The sequence below is a fragment of the Protopterus annectens genome, chromosome 9.part0, assembly GCF_019279795.1.
Source record: "Protopterus annectens isolate FY-2018-M chromosome 9.part0, PAN1.0, whole genome shotgun sequence".
NCBI classification, from domain to species: Eukaryota; Metazoa; Chordata; order Ceratodontiformes; family Protopteridae; genus Protopterus; species Protopterus annectens.
In genome coordinates this window covers 1,169,306,646-1,169,319,225 of record NC_056743.1, presented here as the reverse complement: position 1 = coordinate 1,169,319,225, position 12,580 = coordinate 1,169,306,646, and the positions used below count along the sequence as shown (strand labels likewise).

Genomic DNA, 12,580 nt, shown 5'->3' with positions numbered 1-12,580 from the left:
TTCCAACCAGTTTAGGTCCTTGACAGCATTGCAGTGATGGGTACGGTAGGGTGAATTAGTGGTGAATTTTGCAATTTTATGGAAACAAGACTCCTTCATTCTTTTGATGACTTCCTGGACTTCTGCATTCCACCATCAGCTTTCCTTATGTACCTTATTTCCATACCTCACTCGACCACATATCTGTTCTGCAGTCCTCACACATGGTGCTTTGAAGCATTGCCATTCTTCAACTCCACCTATTTCTTCCTCTTCTTGAGGTGCTAGAGCCCTGAGTAATTCCTTGAACTGTTGTATTTTCTCTCCAGTCAACTTCCTGGTCTTCATCCTAGTCTCTGTTGACCTTAGAGCCTTCTCTGATCACTGCTTGCAGCTGATTCTGGCAACCAGTGGTTTATGCTGTGGGCTGACTGTTTCACTCGGGATGATTTTGTAGTCATTGATTCTTCCCCAGTGCCTTTTCCTTACTAGGAGAAAGTCTACCTGAGTTGCATGTTGGTCACTCTTGTATGCGAGCTTGCGACTGTCTCTCTTTCTGAACCACGTGTTGACTGCTATCAAGCCATTTGCTAGAAAGAAGTCTAGAATGGCCTCTTCTCCTTTATTCCTACTGCCCCACCGATGTGGACCCATACAGTCTTCGTATCCTGTTCTGTCTATGATATGTGCATTCAAGTCACCCATTATTAACACCAATTCATGTTGTCTTGCTTTATCTAGTAGACCCTGCAACTGCTTTCTGAATACACTCTTTTCCTCACTATCACAACCCTGCTGTGGGGCATACGCTGAGATTATGAAAACTGCCCTATCATTACACTGGAGTCTGATTACCATGAGTCTGTCACTAATTCCGATGATATCCCTCATTGCCTTCTGAAGTCTCTCTCTCACCACAATTCCCACAACATTTCTAGCCTGCCCCACTCCTGAATAGCAGAGTCTGGATCCCAAGCCAAGTAGTTGCTGCACTGCCCTTCCATCTTGAGTCTTGGATACATAGGATGTCTTGCCTCCTCAGTATCATCATATTATCCACTTCCAAGCTGCATCCTGTCAGTGACCCTACATTAAGTGTAGCAATTCTTAGTTCATGTTTGGCAGGTTGATTTGTTTTATGTCCTGGTTTCACTCAACAGAGCTGTAACAGGTAAGCTAGGTTGGGCAACCAGACATCAGCTGGCCAGTAGCCTATTTACCCAGGGTTGGATGGATGCAATGGGTTCTATGTAGGAAAAATCCAAAGAAAGTTAAAAGAACGTATTTACAAACATGACTTGGACATAAGGAAGAAAAATGTTAAGAATTATTTAGCAAAGCATGTGGTACAGTTTTCTGACCATTTTATTTTGTTTATTGGTCTTGATTACATAGCAAAAAATCCAAGGGGTGGGCCATGGGAGGATCTTATTGAGGAGCATGAGTTGCATTGGCAGTTCAGATTAAATGCCACAAATGCGCCCTGTCTAAATGATGACTTTTCCATTGGGAACATTTTAAGATTAAAATCTGATATTTTGTAACTGCATTGGATGAGTTTTCCCATGTGATGATGGTGTATGTTTAAGTTTTAAGTTTGGGTATAATATTTATGCATTGTTGACACTTAATTTCCTTCAAATGCATTGAAGGTTTTAAACATTATCTTCCATTTATTGGATGGAAATGAACATGAGACACATTTGAAGGGGTATTTAAACTGTGTATTTTGCATAGGTTTTTGATTCTGATGAAGTTTGGATTATATTGGATGAAAGTGCTTAATTGTTGGATGTTTAACTTGTGTGCAACTATTAAAAAGTTTAACTTAGCATCTCCTGCCATTGTCACGCTCTTGTTTGTTTTGGATTTGAGTAATATCAGCTAAGGATATGTGGGAAGAGACTTAAAAGGTAAGAGAAAAACAGAGAAACAAGGAGGTCTTGTTTATGAATATGGATAACAGTATACAAGCACTGAAAATATGTTTAGTCCCTTTAGTTTTATATTCAGGTCAGATACATTTTTATCAACCAGAGAAGAAGTTGTGGACAGTAATTAATAAAGAGTTGAATAATTTTATCTGAGAGGGGAAGAGGGCAATGGTCAAGTGGGATAAGCTGATCCTTCCAATAGAATAAGGTGGTTTTGGATTACCTGATTTAAATGGATATTTTAGAGCTACGTAGTTAAGACTCATATACATAACACTAGCAGAAAGCTATAATTTAAAGTGGAAATGGATAACGGTGAAGTGGGGGGAAATTCAAGAAATTAAGAAAAGAATGGGATTTTGGATGCAGATCCTTAAGGAAAATAACAGCAGCCATACTGATTATTATATTCATAAAGTAACACACAGCATTATAAGAACTAAGCCAAAGCAAGAATGGAGAAAGGAGATTCTGCCAACAAGGATGACTGCAATTATGGGTACAGAGAATAGGCAAGAGGAGGCTGGAATTTACTGGAAAATCATGCAAAGTTAAGTTAAGTTTGTGAGTGTTTATGCCATTTCACACTGAGCTAATCGAAGGAAGGGCACTGAGCAAACTCGGATCTATAATATATCACATTAAGTATCCTGTTTTTTTGCTTATTTTTTCGAGTTATTTATAGCACTTTGTCTACTGCATACTTTTCTAGCTAGTTTCACTGTGTGTGAGGTATTAACTGGAAATTGTCCACTTTTATTAAGCATCTGTTTGGGTTGTTTGATTCTGATCTCCTGCCAAAGAGTGTGTATGTGTCATATAACTTGTTTGCAGTTAAAAGCTTTATCTAGAGGCTCCTTTATCTGTTTAAAACTTTCATTTAAAGGCTCGCTGCTGCTTTTCTGCTGTGAGAAACAATTCTGCAGTTTGTTTCTACCTAAGTAGTGTGGGTATTTGTAGCATTGTCCATATTCAGGCTTGTGTTTGGGAATAGTGTTTGTGGAGGCTATGCGTCTGAGCACATGTTCAAGGACATCTTGGTTTAGCCAAAGCCATTAGGCATTTCAGTGAGAGGGGATTGTTTATGGTCATTTGCTGACTGGGGTCACCTGGACTACAGCTTAGACTAAGCACCTCATTGGTTCTTTTGAGCTTTTTTTAAAGTTGTCTCAGGTTTCAACTTTCTGTTACCTAAGAAGTTAAGTTTGTGAGTGTTTCTGCTATTTCACACTGAGCTAATTGAAGGAAGGGCACTGAACAAACTCATATCTATAATATATAACATTAAGTATCCTGTTTTTTTGCTTATTTTTTTGAGTTATTTATAGCATGTTGTCTACTGCATATTTTTCTAGCTAGTTTCACTGTGTGTAAGGTATTAACTGGAAATTGTCTACTTTTATTAAGCATCTGTTTGGTTTGTTTGATTCTGATCTCCTGCCAAGGAGTGTGTCATATAACTTGTTTACAGTTAAAAGCTTTCTCTAGAGGCTCCTTTATCTGTTTAAAACTGTCATTTAAAGGCTCACTGCTGCTTTTCTGCTGTGAGAAACATTTCTGCAGTTTGTTTCCCACCCTCCCTCACTATTTGTATGCTGTTCTTATAGTTGGTGGCTTTGCAGTTGCCTGCCCCTACTGTAAAATTGATCTGGGACACTCCTCTCAGTTTAGTGTTATTACCTCATTCTACCTAATACAGGGAGAACATTTGAGAAGGCCAATCCACTTAGTTTCTGCTCCTCCTTTCTGTCTTTTCCCTTAAAAAAAAATAAAATTTCTAAGCTTGTTTCCTGCCTTTCCTGTGGGTAGTCTAGTCCGAATACAGATTTGCTGTGTCCAGGACTGTTTGTGGGCTTCTGAGCCCCCAAGCCTTTCTGTGTTGGAGGGAAGCCTTCTAGTTTAATTTTGTTTCTTAGAACTAGCCAGTTTTTTAGTTTCAGCACTCAAGTCTGTTTCTTTGAGCTCAGCACTTCTTGTTGTAAGCACTAAATAAGCTACAAATTACTACAACACTCACCTTTCCTCACTTGTCTAGAGGAAAACAGTTTCTAGTACTTAACAAATAAGCACCTATCCAGGCATGTCTAAGGGTCAGCTCCCGGTGTTTTCTCCTGCCTAACTGATGAATCTGGGCATATTGTGGCAGTGCAGCAATTGCCTCATGTACACAGACAACCCTCTCCTCCTGCCACCCGACACTACAACCTGTGAGAGATGCACTTATATAGCCAAACTGGAAGCAAAGCTCTCTTCACCCAAAACTGGACTAGACAGTCAAGAGGAGATGGTAAACACTTGCACCGCACCACACTCATCACATAGTCCCTCAAAACCTACACCACCAAAACGCACACATAGAAACACAAAACACACACCTACATTCACAGAGGCTCTCAGTAAAAACCTGCCCAAGTAACAGGGACCTCCAAAGCAGAAACACAAGCAACCTCCACCCCCAACACAACCCAAATGACACATAGCCCACAAACTCAGTGTGGCACTCAACCACAGCCCATAAGGCATAACAACGTACCCAACACTTTAGTCATAGGTGACTCTATAGTCAGGCACACTGATACTCCACTCACCAGGTTAAACAAGGAGAAAGTTACTGTCAGCGGCCTGTCGGGTGCCAGGATCTGCCACATAATGCATGCACTCAGGTCACTCCACAACAAGTACAAATATGACTCTGTCATTGTCCATGTTGGTGTGAATGACCTGAGACGTACCTCCTGGACTACATGAAAAGGGACATGGAGGAGCTGTCCGATCTTGTAGCCCAGGCAGGTATGACCCTAGCCCTGAGTAGCATCTTGCCATCACCCAGAATGATACCACAGTACAAGGACAAAATGACTGACTTCAACAATTGGCTAAGCTTCTGGTGTCATTCTAACGGGATCCAGTATCTGTCTGCCTGGGATGACATGATCGACAAACCACGATTCTTTGTCAGAGATGGCCTGCACCTGTCACCCCTGGGATTCCAGATATTAGCTAAGGCTCTAGCCACCACTATAGTGCCTTTTTTAGGCAAGGTTCAAATGACAAATTCACCACCATAACAGGTACAAGCAAGCAAAATCTGAGGGTATTGCTACTCAATGCTAGAAGTCTAAACCTCAAAATGCACTCACTCGAGGCACTCCTTAAAATGGAGAACATCGACATCTGTGCAGTGACAGAGACCTGGTTCAAGGCTCCAGAGAGTATCCCTGCATTACCAGGCTATTATTCATACCACACCTTTCGGCCGCCTATCCTGGACTGAAACACTAAAGGCATAGGCATGTTCATATTCATTAAGGATATACACACCTCCAGGCTAGTTGCTCAGCATAATGCATCCGAGATTACCCAAGTGCAACTAACTGTGGGCAAGACCGCAATCCAAAATGTAGCTTGCTACAGATCCCCCACCATGCCCCAGGATTCCCACTCATCATTTCTTGATACACTGGAAAATATTAGGGTACAACCTAGCACCCTAATAATGGGTGATTTTAACTACCCCACCATTAACTGGGAAAACTACTCATGTACCAACTCTTGTGCTCAACGTTTCCTGGGATTCATAAATTCCAATGTCTTGGATCAACTTATCCACACCCCCACCAGGGGCAGCAATATCCTAGACCTGGTCATTACCAACATGGGCAACTGGTGCTCCACACCAGAGGTCAATTCCTCATTGGTCAGATCCGACCACAAGCTAATCACCCTAGACATCCCCATCCCTCCCCATCCCCCATTAGGGAAACCACCGTAAAAAATTTCTCCAAAGCCAACTTCACACTTCTTAAGACAGAATTGGCAAACTTCACGACACCCATGCTGACGGACAATAGAGGTATGACTTCTGAATCCTACACAAATGCACTTTATAAGCACTTACACAAATGCATGGATCATGTAATCCCTAACAGAACCAAGATCCTATCCTCCAAAAAAAAAGAAGCCAATCTGGTGGTCCCCTGCCATAAACAAACTCTATAACAGAAGAAAGAAACTGTTGCAAAAATGAGTAAAATCCCATGATTGGAGGAACTCCCTGGTCAGCCTCAGTAAGAAGCTGAGATTCCTCATAATACACTCCAAAGCTATTTAGGAAAACAAAATCGCCACTGACTCTAAAGACAACCACAAATCATTCTATAGCTATGTCAAGAATCTCAATGGCAACACTCAGATCTGCTCTGAGTTACAGCACAATGGCACTAAATATACAGAACCAACTGATATTGCCAACATCCTGACTCAATGCTAACTTTACCCCCACTCATCCCCTAAAGGGCCCATCTCTATACTGGAAGAATGCAAAGTTCCTGTAATCACGGCTGCACAGGTAAAAACCACACTCTCCAAAGCCAAGAACACAGCTTTCATGGGACCTGACAACATCCCAGGCTGCGTTCTACATGAACTACAGAACGAACTGGCACCCCACCTAAGTATCATGTTCAATCATAGCCTCACCTCAGGCTATGTGCCCACTGAATGGCACACAGCGACGGTTATCCCACTCCACAAAGGGGGAGCCACCATGGACCCCAGAAACTACCACCCCATTAGCCTGATGAGCCTGGTCTGTAAGGCTATGGAACGTATCATCATGGAACTTATAAACAATGACATTGGTAATCTCCAAACTCTGGACCCCACCCAGTTCAGGTTTGTAAAAGGCAGATCCTGTCTCCTAAACCTGATAGACTTCTTTGAAGCGGTCACCAAAGCCGTAGATGGGGGTAAGGTGGTTCACACAGCTTATCTAGATCTCGCCAAGGCTTTTGACACCATCCCCCACTCTGGAATTATAGATAAACTCACTAAACTAGGTATAAATCCCTATGTCACAAGATGGGTTGCCAACTGGCTCACTGACAGAACCCACACTGTGAAAGTAGCAGACTCCAAATCCAACTTCAGACCAGTGACAAATGGAGTACCACAGGGTTCAGTCCTGGGTCCTCTCCTGTTTGATATCTACTTCTCTGAAGTACAGGCTAACACAGAAGGTCTTTGGCTAATGACGTTCACAGATGACTACAAACTAGGAGCCATAATCAAAACTCCAAATGATGTAGACATCCTACAAAAGGGCCTTGCTGAGACAGATGCCTGATGTCAAAGCCATGGCCTGAAGCTCAATGCCAAAAAGTGTATTGTCATCCCTTTTGGTAAAAGCTCTGTACCCATAAACTACCACATAGGCGGTAGTCTACTTAACACCAAAAGTGTGATAAAGAGACCTTGGGACACAGGTGGACAGTAGTCTCTCCTTTGATAATCACATTGCCACAGTAGTCAGGAAATCTTTCTACATGGCACACCTCATCACAAAAGGTTTCTCATCCAGGAAAAAAGAGGTCATTGTTCCCCTCTACTCATCACTCATTAGACCCATTATAGAGTACAATGCCCCTTTTGGTATGTACCTCACAAGACATCTGCAACAACAGGAAAGGCCGCAGAAATACCTCACAAAGAGGATTACCAGCCTCAAACAGATGCCCTATGCAGACCATCTCAAAAAACTACAGCTTTACTCCGTCGCATATTGCCTACTCAGAGTTGATCTCTGCCTAACATACAAAGCTAGGTCAAACCCAGATCTTTTGGACATGCTCCACCTAAAGAAATCCCAATCCCTCCAAGCTACATGCTCTAGGGACCTAAACCTTGTCACCTCAATAAACAGAACATGCTGGAGGGCTAGATTCCTGTCCTAGAGACTTCCCTTACTCTGGAACAAACTATCCATCTATATCAAACAAAGCTCCTCATTAACACTCTTCAAGAAAAATCTTGATGATTGGATGGGAGATAGAAAATTCACCCCAGGATCACTTATGTGGCTCTGCTTGACAGTGGCACAGGAAAATAATTTTCTTGGGTGGCAAAAGCCGGGGAACCTTTTGGCTAGGCTTATATAGGCCCTTGGGCCAATAGTCTAGTATCTACCTATGAACCTATGGTATTGGGAGTACAAAATAGAGAGGGGAAGTTAATAGAATGGGAAGAGGCCAATAAGACATTTGGACTTCAGTCTATAGACAAACAGAAAGGGATAAGGGAATCCTAAGTAAAAGACCTACTCCAGCAGACTTTTTAGTTGAATCTAGAACAGAAGCTGCTGTTAGAAAGGGGATCATTAGTAGGACATTTAAATATTGTACAATAAGTATAGGAATCAATCAGAGGAGGTTAGAAAAGGTTGGGCAGAGAGATTGGATAAGCAATTCACAAGGAAACAATGGGAGGATATAAGTCTAAATTATTTAAGATTTTTGTTTGGAGGTCACTGCATAGGTATTTTTATACCCCAAGCAACTCCAAATAATTTTTTCTCAGGTAAATGGCAAATGTTGGAGCTGTGGGGGAAAGAAAGCAGTAACTGGGAACATATGTTTTGGGAGTGTAATGAGTTGGTAGACTTTAAAAATTCCCTAAACAGTACCCTGTCATAAATATTGGGTCAGCAAATGGTTGTATGTAAGGAAATTATTTTTATGAGGTGGAATACAGGATTTGAATTGCCTACACATATTAAGGTCTTGATGAGTTTAATTCTGGTGGCTGCCAAACAACAATTATACTTGAAGTAGTGAATATTGTAACAGAGATAAAAGAACTGGGAATGGGATATTTAGAAAAGGGTAGGAGCAAACTACAAAAAAAATGGAGATTGTGGGAACAATACACGTAGAAGAATGTTTTGAAGGAGTGAGGTTTAAGGGATGGCGGGAAGTGAACAATTTATATTATACTGGATTGATGATAACTGTATAAAAACATGTATGAGATGTATAATGTTTGTAACTGTGAACATGTTAACATGTTTTTTTTAGTACATAAATGTATGGTTGCCTATTTCTTAAGTGATAATTCAATAAAGGTGTTAAAAATACAGAATAACAGATCTTGCTGCAAAAATTTGGAGTGCTAGATTTGAAAATAGACCTTTGTTTTTTTATTCCTTGCAAATCAACTTTAAGTTGATGGGAGGCACAAGTTTGGTGGACAGTACCAGATGCCAGCTTGCTATACCACTGGCCAAAACTTCTAAATCTTATGTGTTCTGAGCCACTTATGGCCCTTCATAATGATAGGCTGGCTCTTTGTAGTAACTATTCTTTATGCCCAAGTCATGTCGGATCTTGCCTTGTACCAAATGATTTAGCTCACTTCATGCCCTCATCTACATGATATATAAGAGAGGATTATTGGTAGGTTTGTTCCTAAAAGGCAGTTGTTTGCATATACTACCATGACTAAATATTCCAAAGCATCTGACCATCTTTTTGTTTTCTTTGAATTAAATAAGCTGGGAGTTTGTGTGGATAAGCAAACTTTTTCCACATGGTTTGTTGTGTGGGATTTTGCTGTGATTTCACAGGCAAAGCTACTTTAATTATAATTTTTATGCTAATTTTGTTTAAAGAATTGAACCCAGTAGACATTTAGCTTGAATTTCAGAGAAACCTAAGATGCTAATTTTTATACTAGGGGAAATACTGGCAAAACATGGAGGAAGGTCTGTTGCTCTTTCCTGGTGAGTACCATGGTATCTTTAACATCCACCTAAGCCACAACTAACTTAGGCATGTGGAACCGTGGTTTAGCATTTCATTTGAGGAACACAGACCACATTATGTCTCACCAGGCCCCATTACAGTAAATCAGTGGCAGCTTTTATAACTTATTTTAAGAAGTGTCTTTAACTGTCATCCTTAATGCAATGATATTGTCTGCAAGTGCACACATTTACAAAATCATAAAGGTTGAATTCTGTTTTCAGAACTAGAGGTGGTTTTGTTATCATAGTTGCTAAAATGCTTGTTGGAGCCATTTGATTTTTGGATACATATGTTGATATTTTACCCAGCCAGCTAATGTGGAAACAGGGAAAGTGGAGTATTACAGAACAGCTGGGTGAGGTACACCATAGCAGTAGACAAGCAAATTGGCACTTCCCTTCACAGTGGATTCCATTCCATTATTTCCCATAATATATTTCCATACTTAAAGCTTTTACATGGGTAGTCCTGGTTCCTCTCTGGTGGTAGACTGTCCTGTGCTGAGAGTGCTTAGCCTGGTTTATCCTGTTTCAGTTACAAAAACAGTATACCAGATTAGCCTGATGTCAGGAAAAGATTGTAACTGCAGGAGAGCAATGTGATGGATAATTTGGATGAATAGTAACTAAAACATTTAGAGCTTTGTTTAGTATGTCTTTGCCCACCATAACACTATGGTGGCTTAGTCTTTGCCTGGAAAATGTCTTAAATGCAGGAAAACAAAGTATGATAGTTTACATTTTATATGGCTTGATTTGTGGCCCTACAGAAACTCATCTGACTGGGCAGGTTAGTGGAACCTTATGACAACCAGAAGAGCACTTTTTTTTCTACAGATAGTGAAACAACTTCTGTATGTACCACTGCAAACTGATGATGTGGTTACAGACATATCTGTTATAATTTGTGCTGTTTGCAACTACAGTGAGAAGCCTAATGATAATTTTGCCATTTGATGAGACTATAATGCAACCTAGCTTTCTGTCTAGCTTCCATTTATGGTATTTTAAGCATGGTGTGGTGTTGAGGTGAGTTAATCTTGCATACGTTATTCAGACAGCTAATCCCAGATACCTTAGCAACATTTCATCATTGGTCAGGGAATAAAAAAAGTAGAGCCAACAGTTTGTCCATGAGGTAGGCAGCATGACAAAAGTACGAAGATATTGACAATTCAGCCATTTAATATTTTGGTGAGTATCTTACACAATTGCCATTTCCATTTCAGCCTAACTGTTCATGATAAATGCTTCCCACTGTACCTGCTGCCACTAGAGTCGTGCGATCTGGAGTGACAACGTATTGTTGAAAGTGACCATCTTTAAACAACAGTTAAGGCCACACTTCATCTTCTACAAGCAACAAAGAATTCTTCCATTCAAGTATTAACATTCAGTTTTTATACAAACTATCTCTATGAAAATGTTGCTTAAAAGAGAATAGACAGTGTATTTAGCCCAAGTAACTGAAAAGCAATGCAATCTCACATCCAGTAAAATGGATAACATAAAATATATAACTAAGCAGTGGGAATGTACAACAACACAAGGGCCTGGAGTAAACTTTCCAGAAACAGTATATTATTTATTATTTTCTCTTTTCCTCAGCAACCTTTCTAATGCTGCCTTTAGTTTACATGTTTTAAAATATTTATTATACCTTTTTCATCACGGGTTCATATGTAAAGCACATTGGTCTATGACTACAGCATTAAAATTTCTGTGATGCTTATAACATAAATTTCTGAGTGAGTCTGCATAACAGTTAGACCCTTCAAGGGCAAGGCAGGAGGTGTTGAAAGACTATGCAGTCTCTGAAAAATGCTTTCTTTCTGGTAGGGTGGTGTTTCTCGGCCTAGCAAGTAATGATAATGTTTGATGTCTATTTTCTTTTGGGCATGATTTAATGAGATGAATTGTAAGCCAGCCTTGCTGGTGTAAGCTGGCAATGTGCATCATATGGAGAAAAACAAATACATTTGGAGGTATGGAGTGTGTCTCAAATGGTACCAGTAATTTCACTGTTTTCTCATCTTAGTGAGAACCGGATCTTTAGTCTTAGCCTGTCATACGAAATTCCTTCCTGGACTGGTCATAGTGACTATAGAGATTACATTATCCTAAGGAACAAATCTCTACCCAGGGTGGGGGGGGGGGGGTGAGAGGGGTAGTCAAACAAGGAGCTCCTCGTTGATTGAGCTGAAGTGGTCATGGAGTCTTTGGTGAGTTCAGAGGGTGGTGATGAATGTATAACTGATCTAAAAGGACCAGAAAACAAGTAGTGGCTGAGCAGGAGTGACTCTAAGAATGAGTAATAAGTAAATGGTTAAAAACATTTAATCTTTCTTGCTTCAGTTTATTATCCATAAAATTTATATCCACATCTATTTGTATATGAAAGGTTTCTCATCCTGTATATTCCACTCATGCTTTTATTCCACGATGCAGCTGAAAGACTGCTATATTAGCACAGAATGTGCTCATTTACTATTAAAAATTAATCAGTCTCACTGTTTCAAAACTCAGTCCTATTGTGTAGGATTATATTTTCCTGAAAATGAAAAAAAAAATTAAATAAATAATGTCATGCACCATTTTAGCGGAAAATTATTAGAATACAGTGAGACAAGTGCAGGCATTTGTTATTATGCTAGTTCTACAGTTTTGCAGCCATTTCCCTCTATTTTTAAGTCCTTTTGGACTCCATCTAGTCACACATTACAAAGAAACTGCCTATTTATTCTGATGTGTCGCTTTCAAATGCCTTCATTCTAGACAGGATAACTCCCTAGGGAGGGAAGTGATAAGAGGCTAAACTTTGCAGTTCATGAATAGACATAAAGATGTCTGATTCAGGTCAACTGAATACAGGTATTCATTATAGTTTATTCAGTAGGCAATCACAGAAAGAAGTGGGGGACACTAATTCTCACTCATTCTTCAAATTATCCTTGTTCCCAAGTTGAATTGGGTTTGTAGTGGTGATAAGCTGCTGGAGTAACCAGGTGGATATTGATATGATTTTTTTGGAGCATTATCTTGGGTGTATTGGGTAACATCACTGACATCATAATAATAGGAGCCTGCG

General features: G+C 40.2%; 1 protein-coding gene across 2 annotated transcripts in view; it reads right to left on the bottom strand.

Annotated features, from left to right (window-relative positions):
- Positions 1 to 12,580, bottom strand: part of LOC122811902 — a 294,398-nt gene that overhangs the window by 32,208 nt on the left and 249,610 nt on the right. The gene's annotated exons all lie outside the window — the stretch shown is intronic.